The 23,042-nt window shown below is 35.9% G+C and overlaps 1 protein-coding gene across 1 annotated transcript in view; it reads right to left on the bottom strand.

Annotated features, from left to right (window-relative positions):
- lin-52 (DREAM core complex component lin-52) overlaps positions 1–23,042 on the bottom strand; it is an 82,003-nt gene that overhangs the window by 5,586 nt on the left and 53,375 nt on the right. The window lies entirely within an intron of this gene.

The following is a 23,042-nucleotide window of genomic DNA, read 5'->3' as shown; positions in this document are numbered from 1 at the left end:
AAATCCCACTGTGGGCATGGATGTCTGCAATTGTCTTTAGGTGATGGATGAATTTCATTATCCACTGTGAGATCACTACTTTGCTTACTGGAGACATGAAGTAGTTTGAAAAGTTCTATGCTTGATTTCTACAGCAGGTATAAATAAATAAAAAAGAAATATGCTAACACCTTTTATTCCCTACTGGAGTTCAATCAGCAGCCAGTTCCACCAATAGCCAATCAGAGATAGCTGGTCCAAGATCATCACTAATTATAAATGGCATCTGATGAAGAGAGGTAGACAAGTGCTGCCATCTTGTTGTCCCTAATCCCAGCAGAGAATATTATGTCTGAAATAGCATGGATTCTACAATCAATTTTCTTGAGTTAGCAGGATGAAAAACCTTTGTCTCCGGGAGAAAAAATCCCCACTTGCCTGTGCTTGAGATTGACTAACTTGGGAACCAGTCGAAGAAAGGGTTAGAAAAAGTTCCTGTGATTAGCAAGTAGATTCAAACTGAGAACAGCTTTCTTCAGGTAGTCTAGTGTTATGGATGCAAATGCCACTTCCAGAGGGCTACTAGACCCTTTTATTATCATTTAAGAATAAATCTACTAATGCCTTTTCCCTATAGGGAGTAGGCAAGGCAGTTTTAGCTCTATCTGACTTTTTGAGACAGAGGAGAAATTCAGTCTCCACCAGTAGCCAATCAAAGATAGTTGGTCCAAAACTATCACTAATTATAAACAACATCCAATTAAGATAGGTATGGAGCAGGTAAAAATAAATAAATTTAAAAAAGTTTAAAAAATTAATAAGAGAAAAATAATCTCTAGCCTACCTACAGTACTAATGTATTATAAATTTACAATCTTTCATAAGTGGGAGTCACATAAAAAAATAAAATAATTTTGCTTTTCAGTTTAATAAAATATGCTTAATTTTTAATTAAACAAATTGTACAAATAAAAATTGTATCTTAATTGAAGATCTAGTTCTGATTAATTTGGTGTTTACAATATAACTATTTCAAAAACTTTTCCCCCTGGATTTTACTTTTGCTCTCTAAAATATTTTTAACTTTTTAAAGATTGATCTTAAAATATAATTTTCAACAGATGTCATCTTCAACACACTGTAAAAAAACTCAATGACATTAATTTTCAAATGAATATATGCACACAAAAGTTATTATGATTAATAGTGTGCTACAAGATGAAGAAAACAGACCTGAAAGTTTATGCAACCTAATTCAGAGACTGGATTACAGATGTCCACTTTGAAAAACAAACACAATATTTGTGTCTAAGTTCATCAAAAAATCAGAGGATAATATTTCTTACATCATTAAGATTTCAGAAAATAAATATCTATACAAGGAAGCTTAGATATTATCAAATTAATTATTTCAACTGCTTCAAGTCTCACAGAGTAATATTCAGAGCTAAGTAGGTTTAATATGTAATACACAAAGCCATGGTCTTGTTTGTGATATTGAGTACTCTCAACAAAGTTTCTTTCTTTTTTTAATGATGATTCCAGACATGAAAGGTCATAGTACCTATAACACTACAGTGCCATGTGTGAGTAAATAATTAAAAAAAAAAGAAGTAACCTTATTGATATGTTTCTTAAAGAGATGGAAGTTGGACTTGGTGGTAGGAAAAACAGAATGGGATGAGACTGTTCCAAAGCACAGGGCTGGATGAAATGAAAGATAATGATGAGAAGATTGTTTGAAGTTGGACAGTGTATGGGTGCTCTAGTTCTTACTGATTAGAAGAAAGTGGAGGAATACCCATAAAAGTACCTCAAGAAAAGACACAGTGTCACTTTGCCTATGGGAAAGTGACTGAAGGGAGTGTGTGAGGGAAAAGGATTAACTAAGAATTCTTAGGTATGTTTTGGTGCACCACCCCAAATTCCAAAATTAGTCAGATATAAGACTTAAAAGTGTTAGGAGATAAGAAGAGAAGTAATGTCTTGAATGGAAAAGCAAGCTTTTTAGAGGCTATGTATGTAATATGTTTGTGCCAGGATAAACTGCACGTGACAGTCAGCCCAAGAAGAAAAAAACTGATCTTGGAAAAAAAATCAGAACATTATCAAAAGTAAGAGGGAGGGAAGTGGGATTTTTCTTGCAGGTAATAAGAAAAATCCTCAAGCCTGTCTTATTACCTGCAAGAAAAATCCCACTTGCCCGTCTTATTACCTGCAAGTGGGATTTTTCTTGCAGGTAATAAGACAGGCTCGAATTTTTTTGTCATTGAAATTTGGTATGTTGTCTTCATTCATTTGAGGATGTTGAGGTCAGCATTAAAGTAACTGGTTATGGAGGATCTTGAGACTTTATCATTTGAGTACTGCAGAGTTTCTTGAATGAGGAAGAGTAATGAAAAGTGCTGTCTTCAGAAAAACTGTGAACATGATTTGGAGAAAGAGAGAGAAGGTCGTGATGTAAAGTAGGAAGAGTGCAGGTAAGAGTACAGGACCGTGGGATAGAGAAGTCTGATGAGAGAAAGCCTTTGTCACTGGCTGTTCATTATGTGTCATGGTGCAATCCAATCACAGAGTGTAGGAGAGAAACCATAAGATGGTGGCTTGTTAAGACAGCCTCGATGCTAGACATGATTGAATCCTTTGAAACATTAAGAATGACAACATGGATTTCTTCAGATCTTTCCATGGCCTATGTCCAAAGGTGAGTGAGATTAGCAAGGTCAGCTGTCAAATGAAAATGGTGGAATACATATTTCATTGCTAATTAACCTGTTTACTGTCACTCATTTATGACAGAATGTCATAAAACATCATTAAAGACTGATTTATTTTTCCTAACAGAATCTCAATTGGTATCTTTCATGACACATTCTGTAAAAAAGGAAGGAAAACTTGCTTTTGTAAAATCTGAAATCCATTGTCAAAGGCTATCCAACCTGAAATCTCCACTTTTTGATCTGCTCACTCTAGCTCAAGATTTCCTTACATCACTCTAGAGCCTTCATTTACTGCATTTACTCTCCCCCTAACTCTAACAATCACGCTGCCCTTTTTTTTTTTTTAGTACCTATTGTTATATTGGTCTATTATTGGTTGTATTTAGTCTTCTTCTTCTGCAGCTTCTCCCACTTAAGTGGGTCACTGTTGAAGATGAGTCTCCTCCACATCCTCCTGTCTTGGGCTGTCACCACATCCAAGTTCTTCCTCAAGTCCTCTTCTACCAGCTCCCTCCATCTCTTCTTTGGCTGCCCACGCTTCCTCCTTCCTTGCACATCCATCTGCATGACCCTTCTTCCCACATATTTGTCCTCCCTCCTCATCATGACCAAACCATCTCAACCTTGCCTCCTGTATCTTTGCTCCTAAGTTCATAACTTTCACTGTTCCCCTCACATAGTCATTTCTCAGACAATCCTTTCTGGTCACACCGCACATCCACCTAAGCATTCTCATCTCTGCTACTTCCATCCTGCTGATGTTATTTTTCCTCAGAGCCACATACGTCATAGCTGGCCTCACTACTGTCCTATAGATTTTGCCTTTCAGATTGATCGGCACCGTCTTATCGCATAACACTCCAGCCATCTCCCTCCAGTTCCTCCAACCCATTTGTATCCTGCATCCCACTTCCTTCTCAGTTCCTCCATCTTCTTCCACTGTTGAACCTATAAATCTAAAGTCCCTCACCTTCCTGATGACATTTCCTTCCAGCTCCAGGTCTGTCTCCTGGCCATCGCCCACTGTGCAACACATATAACTCTGTCTTACCTCTGCTCAGTCTCATACCTTTCTCTTCCAGTACTTTTCTCCATCTTTCCAGTTTAGTTCCCGCTTCTTCTCTTGAATCTGCACACAACAATCTGCATACAACATTGTCCAAGGCGCATCTTCTCTCACCTCCTCCGTCACCACCACCTCCATCACAATGTTAAACAGAAACAGACTTAATGCTGACCCTTGATGCAAGCCAACTGTTACTTGAAAACTTTCTGTCTATTCCCAGACAGGTCCGAACACTTGTCTTCACATTTCTGTACATCTCCCGCACCAACCTGACATATTTCTCCGGCACCTTCTTCTCCCTCAGACACCTCCAGACTTGGCACTCTATCGTATGCTTTCTCCAGATCAATAAATGTCAGATGTAGCTCCCGTTGTTTCTCTCAAAACTTTTCCATCATCTGCCGTAACCCAAAGATAGCATCTGTTGTTGATCTACTAGGCATGAAGCCAAATTGTTCTTTTGCAATCTCCACCTCCTTCCTCAATCTTCCATCAAGAACCCTTTCTAGGATTTTCATTGTGTGGGACATTAACTTTATTCCTCTGTCATTTTTACAGTCTTGTGCATCCCCTTTACCTTTGTAGATGGGGACAAGAGTACTCTCCCTCCATTCCTCGAGTATATTTTCCTGTTGGCAAACTTTCATGAACACGTCCCACAGCAGGTCAATTCCCTCTTCCCTAGTGCCTTCCACGCCTCTACTGGAATCCTGCCGGGGCCCACCGATTTTCCGTTCCTCATTATGGCCTCTGTCACTTCCACTCTACTGATGTTCTGCACCAGCCCTCAGAAGGCTGCCCATCTTCTCTGTGAGTCTTTGCATTTTCCTCATTCAAAAGTCCCTCAAAGTATATTCTCCATCTGTTTCTTATGTCCACATCCCTCCATAACATTCTTCCTTCAGCGTCTTTGATCTGCCTCACATGTAAGATGTCCTTTGCTGCTTTATTTCTACATTTCGCTAGTTGGTAAATTTTTCTCTGTCCTTCCTTTGTTTCTAATTGAGCATACAGATCTTGATATGCTATGGCCTTCGCCACAACTCTCTTGGCTTCTTGCTTTCTCTCTCTGTACACCTCCCTGTCTTCTTCCACTCTTGACTCATCCGACTTCTGCTTTGCCTTCCTCTTAGCTGTCACTAGCCACTTGTACATTTTTATTTCACCACCAACCCTCCTCTCTAATCTTTCCAGATGTCTCACCAAGCACCTCGATTGCACAGCTCAGAATTACTTTTGAATTATGCTTCCACCAATCTTGTACACTTACACTTTCCAGTCCATCAGAAATCCTCTCTAACACCCTCTCCCTAAAACGATATTGGTTATATTTAGTCCATATTTCTATATTTCTCTCTATGAATGTATATATGTTTTTATGTGTGTCTTATCTTCCCTTTATCATTTAAATATCCTTATCTATCATGTACTCATTTGTTAATTAACTCAGTCTACCCTATTACATGAATTCTCTAATAGATCTTAGACCTACTCTTTAATTTAGTGATAGTATACATGAACAAGGATAAAGAAGGTAGTCTTAAGAAAGAATCAACCCTTCTATTCCTTCTAATGGATGATTCCCTTTTTGATATGGAGAAATTTATTTTTAACTGCACCACTCCGCATCTAGATATTTGCAAGCATAATATCCATGAATTATCAATCAGTGAGTACAATATCACTACTACTACTTCAAGGTTTTACAAGAATAATTATTCTGCCCTTAAACACATCACAATCCTGGTCCTATTCATTAGATTGGGTTCCCCGCTTAGATTCGAATATTTTAATGAGTGGTGCAATGAAGCTAAGTCAGGCAAGCACATGGTTAAACTTATAACAAAACATTTATTGCATTCTAGCATGAAATCTACACAAGTCATAAAAACATAATCATGTCAATTTGATCAAGAGTCCAAGGATTTTCTATATACATACAATTCAATTCAAAATAGTTAAGATATCTGATTCAGTTAAGCTATCTACTCAAAACTATACTCTACTCATAGTAATAACCTACACAATTCAATCTACTGGTATCAGATATTAAACTTATACACTCTCAGCAGTTATTCTGCTTAGACATTCACATTAACATGCATCAATTTCCTTGCTCTATTACTCAGACTCCTAAAGTCCTTCAATTTTAAGTCATTACTCTAAATAAGTCCTTATCTAATTCATAACACGTTCTCTAGGAACAAAACTAACTTATCTCACACATTTCAAGGATTGAAACTGATCCTACACATGTTCTCTGAGAACAAATAACATACTATGACACGTTCCCTTGGAACAACCATTAATACTCGTACACATTCAATATGAACACTCATTTAGATAATGCACATCCCTGCTACACATTTCCGTAATAGGAAGAAAAGAATTCCTTACCGGGACTGAAGACGTACATTGCCTATCACCTTAGTGTCTGGGATGTCGAGTCCCCTTCCTTGGTTCTCAGGACTTTCTTCTGGAGTCATTCATAAGGATGGAATCTGTTCGTGAGAAGGCAGTTCCTTACAGCATAATGCAGATGAATACAGATTCCTCGTCACTATAGTACAGCATAGCTCTGTTGGGCCACATCTATTCTGGCTGGCTGTGGAGCACATATCTCTTGGCTATAAGAACATCATTCTACAGGTTGTCTTGGAAGCCTCCGCGAGATTCAACGTCTACAGACCGGAACGCAGGAGCAAGAGAGCATTTTAGGTTCTGTCATCCGTTTTTGTACTTCACCACTTGCTATCCCATTGGTTCTTCCTTTCCGTCAACAGGCACATGGTTCCTTGACAACTAGCGCAAAAATTAAGTACCAGCAAACGTCTTTGCTTCATCATGTGATGATCAGTGCCAAATAGGACTCTAGCAGATATTTCCACTTCTACGTGCATTACTCATTCTCTGGTACACGTGTCTTTCCCTAGGCAGTTTCTATTTTTGTTTTGCAAGCGAATTAAGTTCCAAGTTCCCATGCATAGTTTACATGGCATAGATACAAGTTATTAGGAATTAGCATGACAGTATAGCTCACAACTAGAAAATTTTCTATATTTGCATATATATTACAAATTAGTGGCATACAACAGTAGGTAAATTTTCAGTATTTATTTCTGATTAACAAAATTGGCCTTGAGAATGGTAGATTATGTTAAACTCTGAATGAGATATTATTATTCTACAACTCTTCTCATTCAGAATTTAAACACTATCACTAAAAATTGATTTCTTACAAACTAAATATCCAAATTGTGAAATTGTCCTCCTTGAAGATTAACATTCATAACACAAACTCCAACTTCACAGATCAAGCTGGAAGGGAACTGAATCACTGAACTGAGCTGTCAGTCATGACCCTAGCACAAATAGTCAATCCACTAACCAGAATACCAGAGGACCTTTTCTTAACCAGCTTCCCCCCCCCCAAATACACTGTGGATGTTTGCTCTTAACTTGGGAATAAGAATTCCCAAGTTAAGATTATTCACGTCTCCTTCTCTCAGCCATAGCGCTCTATGGCACTATAATTGTGCCAACTGGGATGACCTCCGGAATTTTTATGCTGCTTTTCCATGGTCATATTACCGCTTATTGCTCTCCCAATCCAAATATCTGCACTAAACTAATAACTGAAATAATCCTCAATAGAATGAGTAACTTGAATCCCGACTCCACTGCAAACTCCTGACCTGTATCCAAGCACCAGTTCTAAAAAAAAAAGTACCTCTGCAGTCCATGATAAAAATGCAGCTTATGTGCAATGGCTTAAATTAAAAACTCCAGCTTCTTATTCAGCTTACGAAACAGCCTGAAACATGTAAAAAAAGTATCAATGATTCCAAAGCAGACCTCATCAGAATGAAATGCAATAAACTTGCCTGCTGCTCAATTGGCAGCCAACCTTCTGGTCCCTTGTTGAGGCTGTTGGGCATAACTTCTGCCTTTCACTATTCCCACCTTTCTTGCCACCACGGTAACCTTACCCAAGGAGAAGGCCGACCTCTTGGTATCAGTTTTTTTCTTCCAACATTTGCCTGGATGACCAAATCCCATACTGTACACCTTCTCTGAACTTTTGCCAAAAGAACACCTGAAACCCTGATTAATCTTGATACTAATAATGCTCCTGATTCTGCCTGATGGAATTCCTCCAGTTGTGCTCCAGAATTGAAACCATCCTATATTGTTCATATAAACTATCATATTCTACTGGCATCTACCCAACAGTATGGAAGCAAGCCTATATCCGGCCTGTACCCTAAAAGGGAGACAAAACTCAGCCATTTAACTATTGACCCATTGCTCTCACCTCTGTAATTTCAAAAAAATCACAGAATAAGGTTTTATTATTTTTATTTCGTATTCTATGCGATTTTTTTGCGTAAAAATACTGGAAAACATCCCTAGCATGTTTATCTCCACAGAAGCCTATGCAACAATATCGAAACTCATAGTGAGTTACTGCTTTCAAAAGTGGATACATTTAAAAAAACTAAGAATAAAATCAAAACTTTTCTATGATAGGTTAACATTCTATTTAGTGTGTAGAGACAATGGAGAAAGAGATAATGGAAGTCATGGGAACAAAGATCTGTATTTAAGTTTTGTAGATCTGGAAAACGCACATGACAAGGTGCCAAGAGAAAAGCTATTCAAAATGCTACAGTTGTGTGGTGTAAATGGGCATTATATCAAGCAATACTTAGTCTTTATTTGAGCAGTTAGAATTGAAGAAAGTACAGGAAGATGGTTTAACACTTTTGAGTCCCAGACCTTACTCAGACTTAAAGAACCCTGTGTCCTGATCATTTTTAGCTCTATTTAAAAAATTGCTGTGCAGTATTTCTAAGGAATATCCAAATAATTATTTTTTTTTAATTAGCATCTTTGACAATTAATTGGAACAAACATTTCAGTTATACATGTGGTATGGGCTTCAAAAGCAGGTTGCAAGAAATCAAGGTTTTTGAAAAAAATCTTCTTCTGCAGCTTCTCCCACTTAAGTGGGTCACTGTTGATGATGAGTCTCCTCCACATCCAAGTTCTTCATCCTCAAGTCCTCTTCTACCAGCTCCCTCCATCTCTTTGGCCGCCCATACTTCCCCCTTCCTTGCAAATCCATCTGCATGACCCTTCTTCCCACATATTCGTCCTCCCTCCTCATCACATGACCAAACCATCTCAACCGTGCCTCCTGTATCTTCGCTCCTAAGTTCGTAACTTTCACTGTTCCCCTTACATAGTAATTTCATTGTTTTTGAAAAAAATAAAAAGTTAATTTTTTATTAGTTTCTACTTATATTTACTTCTTTAGTGTTCACAATTCAACAAATTCAGTCAAAATATTGCTTAGAATCTAAGCAATATCTTAGATGTTACATAAATAATGAAAATTATAAAGAAAATGTATGCGTGTTATTCTTATGATGAAAATATCATTTTACATAGGAGTGTACATTACATTATTCAGTATTGGCAACAAAAGTTTTTGAAAAAAATAAAAAGTTAATTTTTTTATTAGTTTCTACTTATATTTACTTCTTTAGTGTTCACAATTCAACAAATTCAGTCAAAATATTGCTTAGATCATCTGTTCCCAACCAGTGGTACGCGTACCCCTGGGGCTATGTGCTGGGTCATTCAGGGGTACACGAAAAATAATCAGTAATGGTGGAAAAATAAGTAAACAATTTTACATTAAGATAGGCTGAACAAAAGCATCAGTATTTAAAAATAAGGGGTACATTTATAGAAATGGTGTTGTGTCCCATTTTACACTTTTTACTCTATCTAATAATTTCCTCTTATCTACGTTCTTCTATTATCTACGCACGAGATATCACCAAAAATTTTGCTAATACTTAAGTTATTTCTCCCCTTAGTACCCCTAATATTTGTATTTATACTGCGCCTTTTGGAATATTTAGTTTAAGATATTATATACAAAAACAAGGAGAAAGAACTCAAATATGTCTGAAAGTGAAACAATGTTGCAGTCGTGACACTTTATCTCGTTTCTTAACATTAATTTCCCGCGTGATTAGGTTCGTAATTTTTTCAAGTGGTGCATTGGACAGCAATTTCAGACAACTCTATTATTATGGAACAAAGGTTTATTAAATTCCTTAACATGGTACAATTCAATTTTTATGATTACTCAATTTAATGCTAAACTAAATACTTACAAACTAACATTAGCTTATTACAAGTAATTAGGCTATGATCCTATAATGAGTATTACGATCATGCCGCCATAACAATTCAACACATAAATTCACTTTACATGGACAAATAAGATTAATTCACACTATTTACTATTCAAACTTAAGCACATTACTAAACCTTTTTCTGCACTAACATATACCTAGTATTACGATCATGCCGCCATAACAATTCAACACGTAAATTCATTTGACATGGACAAATAAGATTAATTCACACTATTTAACTACTCAAACTTAAGTAGATTAACTAAACCTTTTTCTGCACTAACACATAACTATGACATTTTAACTTTCCTATACATTACAATAGATATGCAAAATTCTCAGGACACTTAATTTTTCACATAACATTAACACTAGCCAGCTTACTTTTAATATATTCTGTCAGATACTAAAGTCCTAGAATAAATTTTCCTTGGTCACTTCAACAGTTCTGTATTAGAATAATGATACTTATCACAGACAAATTTTAGTTAACATTAGATATATTTTACAGTACCTTTCTTTCTTGGGTTTTTTATATGGGCCTTTACCTTCTTCTGATTGAACTAGCTTGGTGTAACCTCTTCGATAATCTGCTTCTTCTACGCTCCTTTTGGAATTGAACTAGGCTTACGCAGTCTTAACTTTTCATAACTCCGAACACACTTTGAATCATCTATATATCGGCTGTGCAGCTCGCCACGTGGACATCGATTTCTTTACAGCTCTCCGTTTTTCGTAGTTGTCACTGAAGTTGGAACACAAAGAATATGCTTTCTTTTCCTCGACTATATGGCATTCTTCGCTTCTCACATAGGAAATACGGAACCGAAATTCCGCTCACTTTTGTTTCTGTGTTGTGACGTCGGAGATATAATTCCAATCTCGCCACTCAGGAAAACACTGTGAAATCCCTACGAAAGAGCTCTCGAAGGGCTCTCCTGGAACAGAATCAAAACCAAAACCAAAAAAGCCCCGTGGGGGGGGGGGGTTTCCAACCCTTTTATATCTGTTCTCCTAACGGCAGTTTTTCTAACTTCTTTTCTCCGCCCCCTACTTGTTTTTACTTCACCGACCAATTAGGGTGGCGTTTTTCTGCCAAACGTCCTTTGATCGGAGAGTCCGTAACGATGTCTCAATCCGGGAATCGGCCCGGAGCGATAGTCTGTTGTATTTCTTTTGCTAGCCTCTAATTTAATCCCCTTTCCAAAATTTTTCTATGAATTTACTTAATAACGTAATCTCTAGCCTCTCACATACCATCTCTTATGACTAATCCTTTTCTGTCTTATTTAACTTTTCTCATTTAAATCATATCACAATATTAATATTTTCTTTCTTTTGTTAGTTAATTTAACAAACTCCTTTATATTTTATATATTTTATTGGATGCAAGAATCTTTCTTTTTCTTTTTTATTAATTCAACTATTATCTTTTATGCAGGGTTCTAATTTATTTTATTTATTCTTCATGTTACACCATGATAGCTGAGAATTCTATATTCTCAAGATATCAGGTATAACAATGGGTTTAAAAGGGGTACACAAGTGGAAAAAGGTTGGGGACCACTGGCTTAGATGTTATATAAATAATGATTATAAATAAAATTTATGATGTGTTATTCTTATGATGAAAATATCATTTTACATAGGGATACAAATCACTATAATTATCCATTATTGGATAATTATAGTGATTTACCACAAAGGCCACAAAAGCTGAATGGTAAATTATTGAATTACGCCATTCAGTTTTTGAAATGCCATGAACTCATGTGCGATTGCAAGCATGACTCGCTGGACGGCCTTGAATTTGGTCACCCCTCGTTCGAAGTTCTGTGTGACTGTAGCTTCAGAGCTCACATTTGTGGGGAGATGCTTCCTTTTGTTCTGGATCACTGTCTGCTCAATCATCTCATTCAGATCCTTCGGGCACCACTGGGTCCTGGTCTGTCTATGGTGACAGAGAAATTCAAACTGATCTCTCAGGTCACAAGAAGAGAGTCGTGAATCCTTTATATTGTTTAGATTGGAGAAGCCAGAGTTATGACAGCGCAATGTAATATAAACATGAACACTTGCAATCATACGTGATGCAGCCAATGGGCAGGCGTTACAACATACTAACATAAATTCCCTTTTTTATTGATAAAAGTCAACCATCTCTCGTGGATAATGAAGCTGAAGGTTCAAATTTAACTACAGTACAGTCTGTTAATGAATTTCAAGCATATATTATTATTTTCGGAATTTTTAATTTAGTGATGTAAATATACATCAATGGGATTCTGGGTTCACACACAATCAACGTATATATATATTTACGTCGATAGGACTCAAAGTGTTAATGTTAAATTTGGTGTCAGACAAGGATGTACATTATCCCCCTCTGTTATTCATTACCTATATGGATAACATTATGAAGGAATGTGGTATTAAACCTCATCAAAATTGGAGATGTTAATGTCAGCTCTTTACTTTATGCAGATGATGTTATATTTCTAAATAAATCCAGTACAAGTCAGCAACTGACTAAATTTTGAATAACTGTTCTAATAGATATGGTATGAAGGTCAGCAATAAAAAGACAAAGACAGTGAAAATAAGCAGAATTGCAGAAAATGTCAACTGCATTGTGAACGGAGAACATGTGGAACAAGTAAAACATTTCAGCTACTTAGGCACAATTTTTAGTGAAGATGGTAAATTAAATATGGAAATAGACAACAGAATCAACAAAGCTGGTATGGTAGGTAGGAAGTCAACTGAATAAATTTATACGGAATAAAAGAGAAATTAGTCAAAACACTAAATTAGCTGTATACAAGACGGTGTTCAAACCAATTTTAACTTATGGATCTGAGAGCTGGGTTAGAAATAAAACACTTGACCAAAGATTAGAGACTGCCGATATGAGAGTCCTGAGAAAGATTAAGGGCATGAACAGATAGCATCAATGGCAATATCATATTAAAAACAAGGATATTAGGAAATAACCTGACATTGTTAGCATCCAGGAATGTGTTAGCTAATTTCGGGTGGTATGGTCACAACAGAATGGGAGAGGAAAGATAAGCAAAACAAGTGTTCTCTGGCAGGAAAAAGTCCCAGAGAAAGACCAAGATATAGGTGGATTGATACAGTAAAAAGTGCCTTAGAAGACAGAAATATAAGATCTGATAATGTTGGAGTCTTGAGAGATAACAGAATGATTATTATTATTATTCCGCCCTCCACAAGTGAGTCTGTCAACTGCCACAGTGAGTTGACAGACTCACTGTGGCAGTTCATTCAACTGACAACCTGTTTATCATACAGAATCTTAACGTTCTTAACATTCTTTGCATTAACAACACATTCTGGTATTGCATTCCATTCACTGATAATTCTCAATGTAAAAAATCTACTCCTCACACCCTCCTTCACCACACTTTTACATAACTTCCAGGAATGACCTCTGGTTCTTCCCCTCTCACCTTCTACTCTTTTTATAATTCCCTCTGGAATGATTTGGAAGAAAAATTGTTGATAGGAAGTTAGTAATGAACTAAGTTCTTCATGTAGTACTATCATAATATCCATTACACACCCCTTGAGGGTATATGTCAAGAATTTGATGATGATAAATATAGAGTTGCACTTGCATTTATTTTATATACTGGTGCTGAATATTATTGTTTAGGTAAATGTGGTTTTCATTCTTATTTCCCTCCAGTATAGTCATCAGAAATAAATCTAACATTGTATGGCCACCACAGTGATTGTTCCTTTCATAAAATAACCAGATACTTTGTTATATCATTTCCGAAAAAAAAAAAAAAGAAAACAGTTTATGTTTCAAATAAAGTCTGATATTTCACCAGTTTGGAATGCAGATTTTGCACATGAAGCTTTGTAATTCTTTATTCATCTGGTGACTTCCAAAGACAAGGTAAACCTTGTTTATCTTTTAGGATTAGCCAAGTTTCTCTTGAAAATAAACTCTAAATGCTGTAGTCTTTTTTCTTTCATGGGTGTTAAAGAATAGAATCAATAGATATTAGGATATTCTGCTGTATTTCCTGCTAGGTAATACATCTACTTTGTTTCGAGTATGGAGTGGGATTGTGGTAATGTGTGTGTGTTGGTGGGGGGGGGGAGAATTTATTCACTATATATAGTTTCATAACATCAAATAAAAGTTCATTTTAGTGCATAAAGATGAATTCTCTTTTTATATATATATATATATATATATATATATATATATATATATATATATATATATATATATACAGGGTGTTCGGGATAAATTTGACAGTTTCGTAAGGAAAAAGAAAATCTTCTTTGTATCTATTAAATTTAATGAATTGACAAAAAAACATTACAGGCAGAGTTAATTACAATACTATCAACAAGATTTACTCAAAATAACCACCATTAGCATCGATCACAGCTTCAATTCTGCTTCGGAACCTCGAACAAGCTGATGCTACAGTCTCCCTGGGAAGGGCCGCAAAAACTGTTTTAATTTTATCCATTAACTGGGCTTTTGTATTACTGGAAGTGCGATTGGTGTCTTTTTCAACTGCGCCCCATACAAAATAATCCATGGGGTTAAGGTCTGGGGAGTTTGGAGGCCAAACATTTGGACTGGTGAAGTCGTAGAAATTTTCAGACAACCATTTTTGACTTTTCCCAGAGGTGTGGCAAGGGGCCGAATCCTGCTGCCATACATACGGCCTACCATTGGCTACCCTTGTTATCCAGGGCTTGACTACAGTTAGCAACTCCACGAACAAAGCCCGAATTCCAATGCCAGGGTTCTTCAACACCTGTTCCTGCAGATTTGCGAGGAATTCTGCTGTACAAACGCAATCAGATCGTCTGCTAGGGATCTTTCTTCTTGCTACATCCTCGTAGTCACCATTGCAAGTCTCTAGTTCATGCCTGATTGTTTTTACTGTATTCAGGGAGCATTGGGCAGCAGTCGTAATATCCTTATTTTGATGGCGGGCACGAATCATCATGATACAAGTTATTCTCTTCCATGATTCAGGAGGGTTCCAGCTATCCATCCTTTCTGACATCTTGTATATGAATGAAGAAGGGTCCAAACTTTTAAATGAAGAGAAGTGTGTGTTAATACATGTAACTTACGGAAAAATATAATTAATTATAAATATGTCAAATTTATCCCGAACACCCTGTATATATATATATTATATAAAAAGGACTATGTCTGGTAGTATCCAGCAAAATCTTACACATATTCAGGACTTGAAAAATATGCTTGTCTGTGGCAAGTGAGAATTTTTAGTTGAGGAAAAAATAAAAATCATGAGAAGTTATGGTTTAATTGCCAGTTTTATTTACGCAATGCTGATTATGTTTCTCATGTTTTATGTCAAATGGTTTTTTTGTATGCTTACCTTACTTTCTGCAATAAATTGAAGAATGCTAGTCATCATTACAAATACCTATTTTGTCGATTATCACTGATTTTATCATAATAGAATACAACCAGCGAGAGGACTGTTGAAAGCTTTTTCACTTGGTTATAATTAAACTTGACAAGAAATTGTATTCATGTTTAACTCTTTATCTGAGCGTAAGCAAACAATGTTTGCACGTGAAATATCTCCATGACTAGGCTACGTGTAGGAGGCTAATGACTTCACATCAATTGCCTTAGTCAACCTTGGTATCTCTTCTGGATCAGGCTGCCACTGATGAACTTTAATAAAGTAGAAACCTCCATATACATTATATTACTATCCTCCATATACAAGTAGCTTAGTTGTAAAGATACTTCACATGCACGTTGTTTGCTCACACTTGGATAAAGGATTAAGCAATATAATTTCTTGTCAAGCTTAATTTAATCAAGAGACGATTAGGATTCGCACACCATTTTATAGAGCACTCAATTGTACCATGAGGTAACCAATTAATTGTGACATGGCAACCTAACACAGATATGCAGTGGACAGTGATAATTTAGCTCATTTTTTACCCAGTGATGAAATATGCAGAATTTGGCCATTAATAGTGGATATTAAAACTTGCAAAGTTGAGAAAGAAGTATTTATTTTCCAAAAATATTTTATGGTGATTCTAACCCAAATGTTTTTCTGACTGTTTTTTTTTTATCGAGTTGCAGTTGTATTATATGACATCACTGGCCCTGTCCATCTGGCGTTTGGAGACAATCAAAATTAAGAAATGCACTAATGTATTTATATGTATTTATTTAGTTATATGTGTCGACTTAAGTTTTTTTTTTTTTCAACATCTACTTATAATGGCAGAGAAGAAACTGTTTTGTTTACTTTTTTCCCCCATAAACACAATTCAAGACATAAGTGTTAGGAGTGAAAAATGGTATTATGGTATTAATAAAAACAAAATCTGGTCATATATCACTTATAAAATGCAAGATATTTTTTCTTCACGGTTTGTGAACCATCAACACTGGCAGTTACAGTCATGTGTTTATTCAGATCCCTGAATAAACACATGACTGTAATACATTAGGCAATACTGGTGGTACACCTAGGCTAACATCTGATAAGCAAGATATTTGCTTGACTGGTGAGCCAGCACAAAATTCTTCAAGTTATGCACATATTTTTGCTTGCTAAGAACTCAATTAAGACACATGTAACAGACACTATTCCCAGAAAAATTATATGATCATACTTTATAATTTTTACACTTTGATGAATATGCCTCTCCAATCATTGATTAGCTAATAACAGATACAAAACTATTATTAGTTGGTTATTTCTTGCAAAACAAACTGTTCCTTACTTTTTTATAAATGAATCCCTTCATAAATTTACACATGTGTAATTAGTTATATAGGATGACATGTAATTTATTCCCTACCAGAGTACTTGATAGCACTACTATAATACAACTGTAAATTATTGGATGTTTATTTGTTTGTAAGAATTCTATTTAACATTCACGTCTATTCTTTTCCTTGGACATGACAATCATAGGTAAAGGGTTCATATCAGATTAACGCAGAATGAAATATAAAATTACCTAAAAATTTTTTAAATGCAAACAATTATAGAATTTCTCATAATTATTGATTAATTATATAACCAGAAAGCAAGCAGTCTTTTCCCCTAAATAATTTTGGTTTCTCTAGAAAGCACATGTAACAATGCCTAACATTACTGACAGATGGCTGGAAGTATGAGATGATTTGCTGTGTCCCACCTGATGGGCAAATACAATTGATACACTTTGTATGGTGCCTGGTGCGAATGTGTTAAACACTGCTCAAGACCATCTCAATATCATTAATAATACAAACTGAACCACAGTACATACAGAATCTTGTGGTAAACAACTGGTCTCCTCTTAGACTCGGCATCTCCATACACCACTTTTGGAGAACTCTCAGCCAGCCACTCTCATATCCATTTCACAAGTTTATTTTGCATATGCATCCCTTTGAGTTTGTATAAGAACCTTGCATTTGGAATCCTGTCAAATGTTCTGGCAATATCAAGAAAGCATACATGAGCAGGATGTGTTAAAGAAGACATTTTTTTAAACAAAACCATGCTGTTCTTCACAGAGGATCCTAGTACTGTTTTATTTTACCTACCTTTGGATGCAATTCCCAAGTCTATGCAATACCTTGAGCCACACCTGATATACTGATAAGCATATAATTCTCTGCATCAGTCCTAGCTTCCATCCCCTGTAAAATGGGACTGGCTTCCTCTCTTTTTCACTCATTAGGAATCATGCATGTGCTAAAACTGAAGATAAACAACCTAGTCAGAGGGCACTGCTAATTCTCTTGCACATCCTTTCAGCACCCGTACCAATATCCCATAAAGTGCAATAGTTGTACTTAAATCAAACTCTTGTAATAATTTTAATGCTCCTAACTCCTCTAACTCTATTTTTAAGTTTGACTTCCCCTTGGCATCCAGAGCTAATGCATCTAACAGCAATGAGTACCATGCTAAAGTGAACACTTAATAACTCAGTTATTTCTAGTGCATCCAACACTTTCCACATTAACAAGATTATTCTTCCAAGGTTATTCTACTTTTACTTGTTATATAGTAATAAAACTCTCTTGGATCCCCATGGCCTGTTCAGTTAATTTATCATAACCTGATTTCACCTTCCTCACCATGGCTCTCACTCTCCTGGCCTGCAATTTATACTGCTTCTAAGTCTTGTCATAGCTCTTCTAATGATTTTGTATTGCAACATTTTCTTTTTATGCAGCTCTTGCTTTAGAGTGTTGCTTATCCATTTAACTCCTATGCAATTTTTCTGGGGATGCAATTGGATACAACCTCCTTTGCACACTCTTTGACCACTTAAAAGTAGATAAATAAAAGTCATGGGAAGATTTCAGTAATAAGTTAAAAGACAAAATAAGAAAAATCAGATATGATAAAAAAAAATTGAGGGTAAAGATATCCTTGTTACCCAGAATAATCGCTTTAAAAGAATTAAGCATAACAAGACGTGATAGAAATGGTAGTAAACATGCAAGAGAAATGGAATCAGAAGTGCATATCAATAACTGAGGTAGAATAAAACAGAGAAACCTGAAAAGTGGAAGGGCAAATGGAGTAGATGCTATTCAACCAGTTATGCTCAAATATGGAAGTATAAAAGTTTTGGACTGGTGAGAAGTTTAAATTCTGGATGACTGGAACAGAGCTCTATAATACAAATCTATAAAAAAGGGAAATAAAATTGAATGTGAGAATTACAGAAGAATTTCCTACTGGTGTTCCAAGCAGTCTAAATTTATGCAAGCATACCCGAGAAGAGGGCTAAGAAAAATTGTGAAAATGTGGAGAACTAAGTTCACGGAGCAAAACAGAGGTTGTCGGAATCGGATTTTTATTTTAACATGTTCAATCGCCGAGCATTTTTCACTTCATATGGGAACTTACTTTAGTGTATATTATTACATGTTGGAATAACATGCTGTAAAGTTAGTTGAAATTTTTTGGTAGAATTTCATTTATAAAACCAGTATTTGTGAACTATCTTAATGATACAGAAAATCTAAAAGACAACTGAAACTAATTTGAAGTTTTATATACATATGTTTTTATTTGTTTTCAAAAATTTGGTTTACAAAACTCGTTTGGTGTTTCTGCACCCAATGAATGCATTATAAACAGTGTTACCATGTATTTTCTACAAATGAAAACTTGAAAGAGGATGTTAGAAAATCATATTTAGATAAATACTATGTTTGGTGTTACAATAAAACTGTTGTGCTTGTGTGTATATGCTGTATAGTCTGTGTCATTTTCATTTCATTTGTCCCTAATCACATGAATTGTGGCTAAATATAGTACACACTGTAAATGTCTTTGTATTGTATTTAGATACAATAAAACTGATGTACTTGTATTTTCTTGTGCCTATAGCACATCTGTTAAAGAGAAGATGTTTTTCATTATATAAGAACATTTTTATTCCAGTAATAATGTAATAGTGAGTAAAAAATTCATCTATTCCTGAATAAAAAATGAATGTATTATATGAAGAGGAAAATGCATCTGTTGATCTCCAACAAAATACTAACATATGTAGGATATCTATTATTAATAAAACAGAAGAGCCATTGACAAAAACCCTCATGTGATGGAGATAGAATTCTCAAACAAGTGGATAATTCCAAAGATGATCACAATCATCTTTTATATTTAGAAAGCAGTTACTCATCTGACGAGCATATTTTAGAGAGTGGGGTATCTAACTGTTAAAAAATAGAAATAAATACACACAACAAGCATGACAAATTATACAAGATTTGCTGCTTCATAAATCCACTCCTATTCCTGCTATGCCTAGTGAATCACCTGATCAACATTATTAATTCACTGGACAAGCCACTACCCTAGCTATTTATTAAGTTTTTTAATTATGTCCATCAGAAATGCAAATGTGCATATTTAGATGTTAGAGGATCACACATCAAAGAATCTGCCAGGCTGTTTAGCTAGCAGATCCTATAACATGTGATGAAGAGCAGATTGGTCAAGCATATCTGCTCTCCAATCAACAGACCGTAGATTCAAATTCCCTGCTGTGGATAAGGATGTTTGCGATTGTCTGTAGGTGAGATATGAATTTCACCACCTGGTGTGAAACTACCTCCCTGCTTATTGAAGGTCTGAAGTGGCCTGAAAATAGTTCCATGTTTGGTCTCTAGAGCAAGGTTTCTGGACTATGTAAAAAAAAAAAAAATCCTAAGCCAACTCATAGTACTAATGTATTATAGGATCACAACCGTTCATGAGTGAGAGTCACAAAAAAAAATGCAATACCACTACAAACTGTAGATTATTAGTAATTCATTTGCCTCTGATGAAAGTATTTCTATTCATGACATCAAACTGTTTTTTCTCAACAATCATTCTGTCAGTTCACACATTTACACTTTTTAATAATTTAAACATACCAGCAAAATATAGGATTCTCCTCAATTATTGGTTTCTAATATATCCCGAAACAAACACATTTCCCCACTATCAATGCAGATGTGGTTACAATTGAAAAACCCATCATGATATGTGGTTGTTTTGCTTTTCTTCTCATCCCAACACGAACATGTTAGGATGAGAATAAGAGATTCAAAAACTCATGAAAAGATATCATAGATTTGTATTTAAGTTTTGTTGATCTGGAAAAATTCTTCCAAGCACTCCAATGTGGGGTTAATGAGGAATTGACAATCCTCAGATGAAGCTGTTTAACTTAAATCTTAGCCCTGGTAAAGTCCCAAGGTAGTGAGAAGGAAGGCAAAATACACTGAGTGGCCACTTTATTAGGAACACCTCCCCATTAAAGAAAACAGACCATTCCTGAAGTTTTCTATATAAATCAGGTAGACATGCATCTGACAGTTCTGTTTTTTTTTTTTTTTTGTGTGTGTGTGTGTGTTTAATGCATCAGAATGGGTAAAAGGAGCGACTTAAGTGACTTTAAGTGTGGTATGATTGTTAGTGCAAGATGTTGTTATGCCCTGATAAGTTGGAACATAAGATATTTCATTTTATCATTGTATAACAGAGTGAAAACACAATAAGAAACATTATAACATGCTTGTCTCTAGGTACCAAAATACTGCTTTGTAGATATATCAAATATTTCAAACTAAAAGAAAACAAATAGTTATTTATATAATATTTTAACAAGGGACCACTCACTAGTTAGTATAAATAATAGTGGCAGTGTAAACATTTAACATTTTATTAGAGCAATAAGTACTAGGGGTTATAGAATGATTTGCACAAATTGTAAAGGGGATGTAAGTCCAAAGGTCAGGAAGCAGTAACGCAAGGGGAGCAGTTTGCCCCAGGCATTCGCGTGCTGACAGCACACGAAAAACGTAGCGGAGAAAGCTGGACGCTGTGACGTCGACCTACGTGAAAGCGCTAGGTGGACATCGTGGAGTGAGAGAATTGCCGGGAACCAAGGTGAAATATAAGGGTCAAGCATCCCCCACACGAGGCTTTTTTTGTTCCTGATCTCCTGGTGCGAGTCTTGCGGTGTCGTGAGCGGGTGAAGGGTGGCAGCGCCTCCACTCCGGAGGGTTTGATAGAGGCATCGCCAGAACTAGAAGGTCGTATCTCCGCGGAAAAAGTAAGCCCGGCCGCCCACAGAAAGCCAGATAGGAATCCATGGATATTTCAATTAAGGAGAGACAGATTCCTGAGGACCTCTTAATGTGATTAAGAGGTCCTCAGGAATGCTATTAATGACAAGATTGTAAAAGATATAGATGATATTATATGTTTAAAGAGGTTATGATAAAGTTCAGAGTAAAGAATTGCTATTAATGACAAGATTGTAAAAGATATAGATGCTATTTTGAGTGGTTTGATTGAAACTGAATTAGAAAAGAATTATTGAGATTATTATGCATAATTTAGGTGTTTTAATGTTGATAAGATTTATACTGTAAAAAATTAACAATAGTCAGTCTGAGTATCCTTGTGATATTGGAATGTTTTAATGTTAACCTGACTGTCAGGAACTCTCTTAGATTGAGATTTAAGTTTACATGTACTGTATGTATATAATTGTAGTATCTAATAAACCTTGCTTTTGAATACAATTAAGTCTATCTGTGATTTTGGAATCCGATGCACCGCTTATAAAAACTAACACGAACCTAGGCGGAAAATTAGAAGGAAGAGATTTTGGCCACGCCTGCAAAGGTCAAGGTATCACTTAAATACTATCTAGAGATTGCCTCTTGATTGATATTATTATTTAATCTAAAAGCGCTAAGTGGCACAGTGAAAAAATAAATTTCTCAGTGTTTTACGAGAGGTTGATCTCAGATACTCTGGTATTGGCTCGACCCCGGGGCAATTCCATTGTTATACAGGGGTACCACGTGATACCTGAGAAAGAGTTGAACGAGAATTTGAATAAAAGACTAAAAGAGAAATTATATTAGAGATAGGGACACAACAATATGCTGGTGCCAGTAACATAAAATTGTCTACTCTTTTGGAATTTTGATGCATAACAGTGTTAGAGAAGAATGACAAGGATTGCGAAATGTGACAGGATGACTACAACCAGTCAAATCACAGCACAGTACAACAGTGGTGTGCAGAACAAACATCACTTTGGAGCACAGTTCATTGCATGATATTACAGATGGGGTACAGAGCAGACAACCATTCCAGGTCCCATTGCTGCAGCTAAGAACAGGAAGATGCAGCTTCAATGGGCATGATCACCAACAATGGATAGCTGATGAGTGGAAAAATTCTGCCTGGTCTGACAAGTCCCAGTTTGCACTGTTATCATGTTGAAGGCAAAATCAGAATATGTAGGCAACAACAAGGCTATGAATCCTTCCTGCCAAGTAGTAACAGCTCAGGCTGGTGGCTGGAGTGTCAGTGTGTGTGAGTGATGGTGGTGGGATTTGTTTCTTGGCACATGCTAGGTGCCTAATACCAGTTGAACACTGCCTGAATATCACAGCCTATCTTAACATCCTCACTAATCACATTCACCCATTCATGGCTGCAGTTTATCAATTGTCAAATGGGTACT

The sequence above is a fragment of the Typopeltis vanoorti genome, chromosome 7 (genome assembly GCF_054136105.1).
Source record: "Typopeltis vanoorti isolate ZY-2024b chromosome 7, IOZ_Tvanoo_1.0, whole genome shotgun sequence".
Taxonomy (NCBI): Eukaryota; Metazoa; Arthropoda; class Arachnida; order Uropygi; family Thelyphonidae; genus Typopeltis; species Typopeltis vanoorti.
This window is presented reverse-complemented; position numbering and strand designations above follow the sequence as displayed.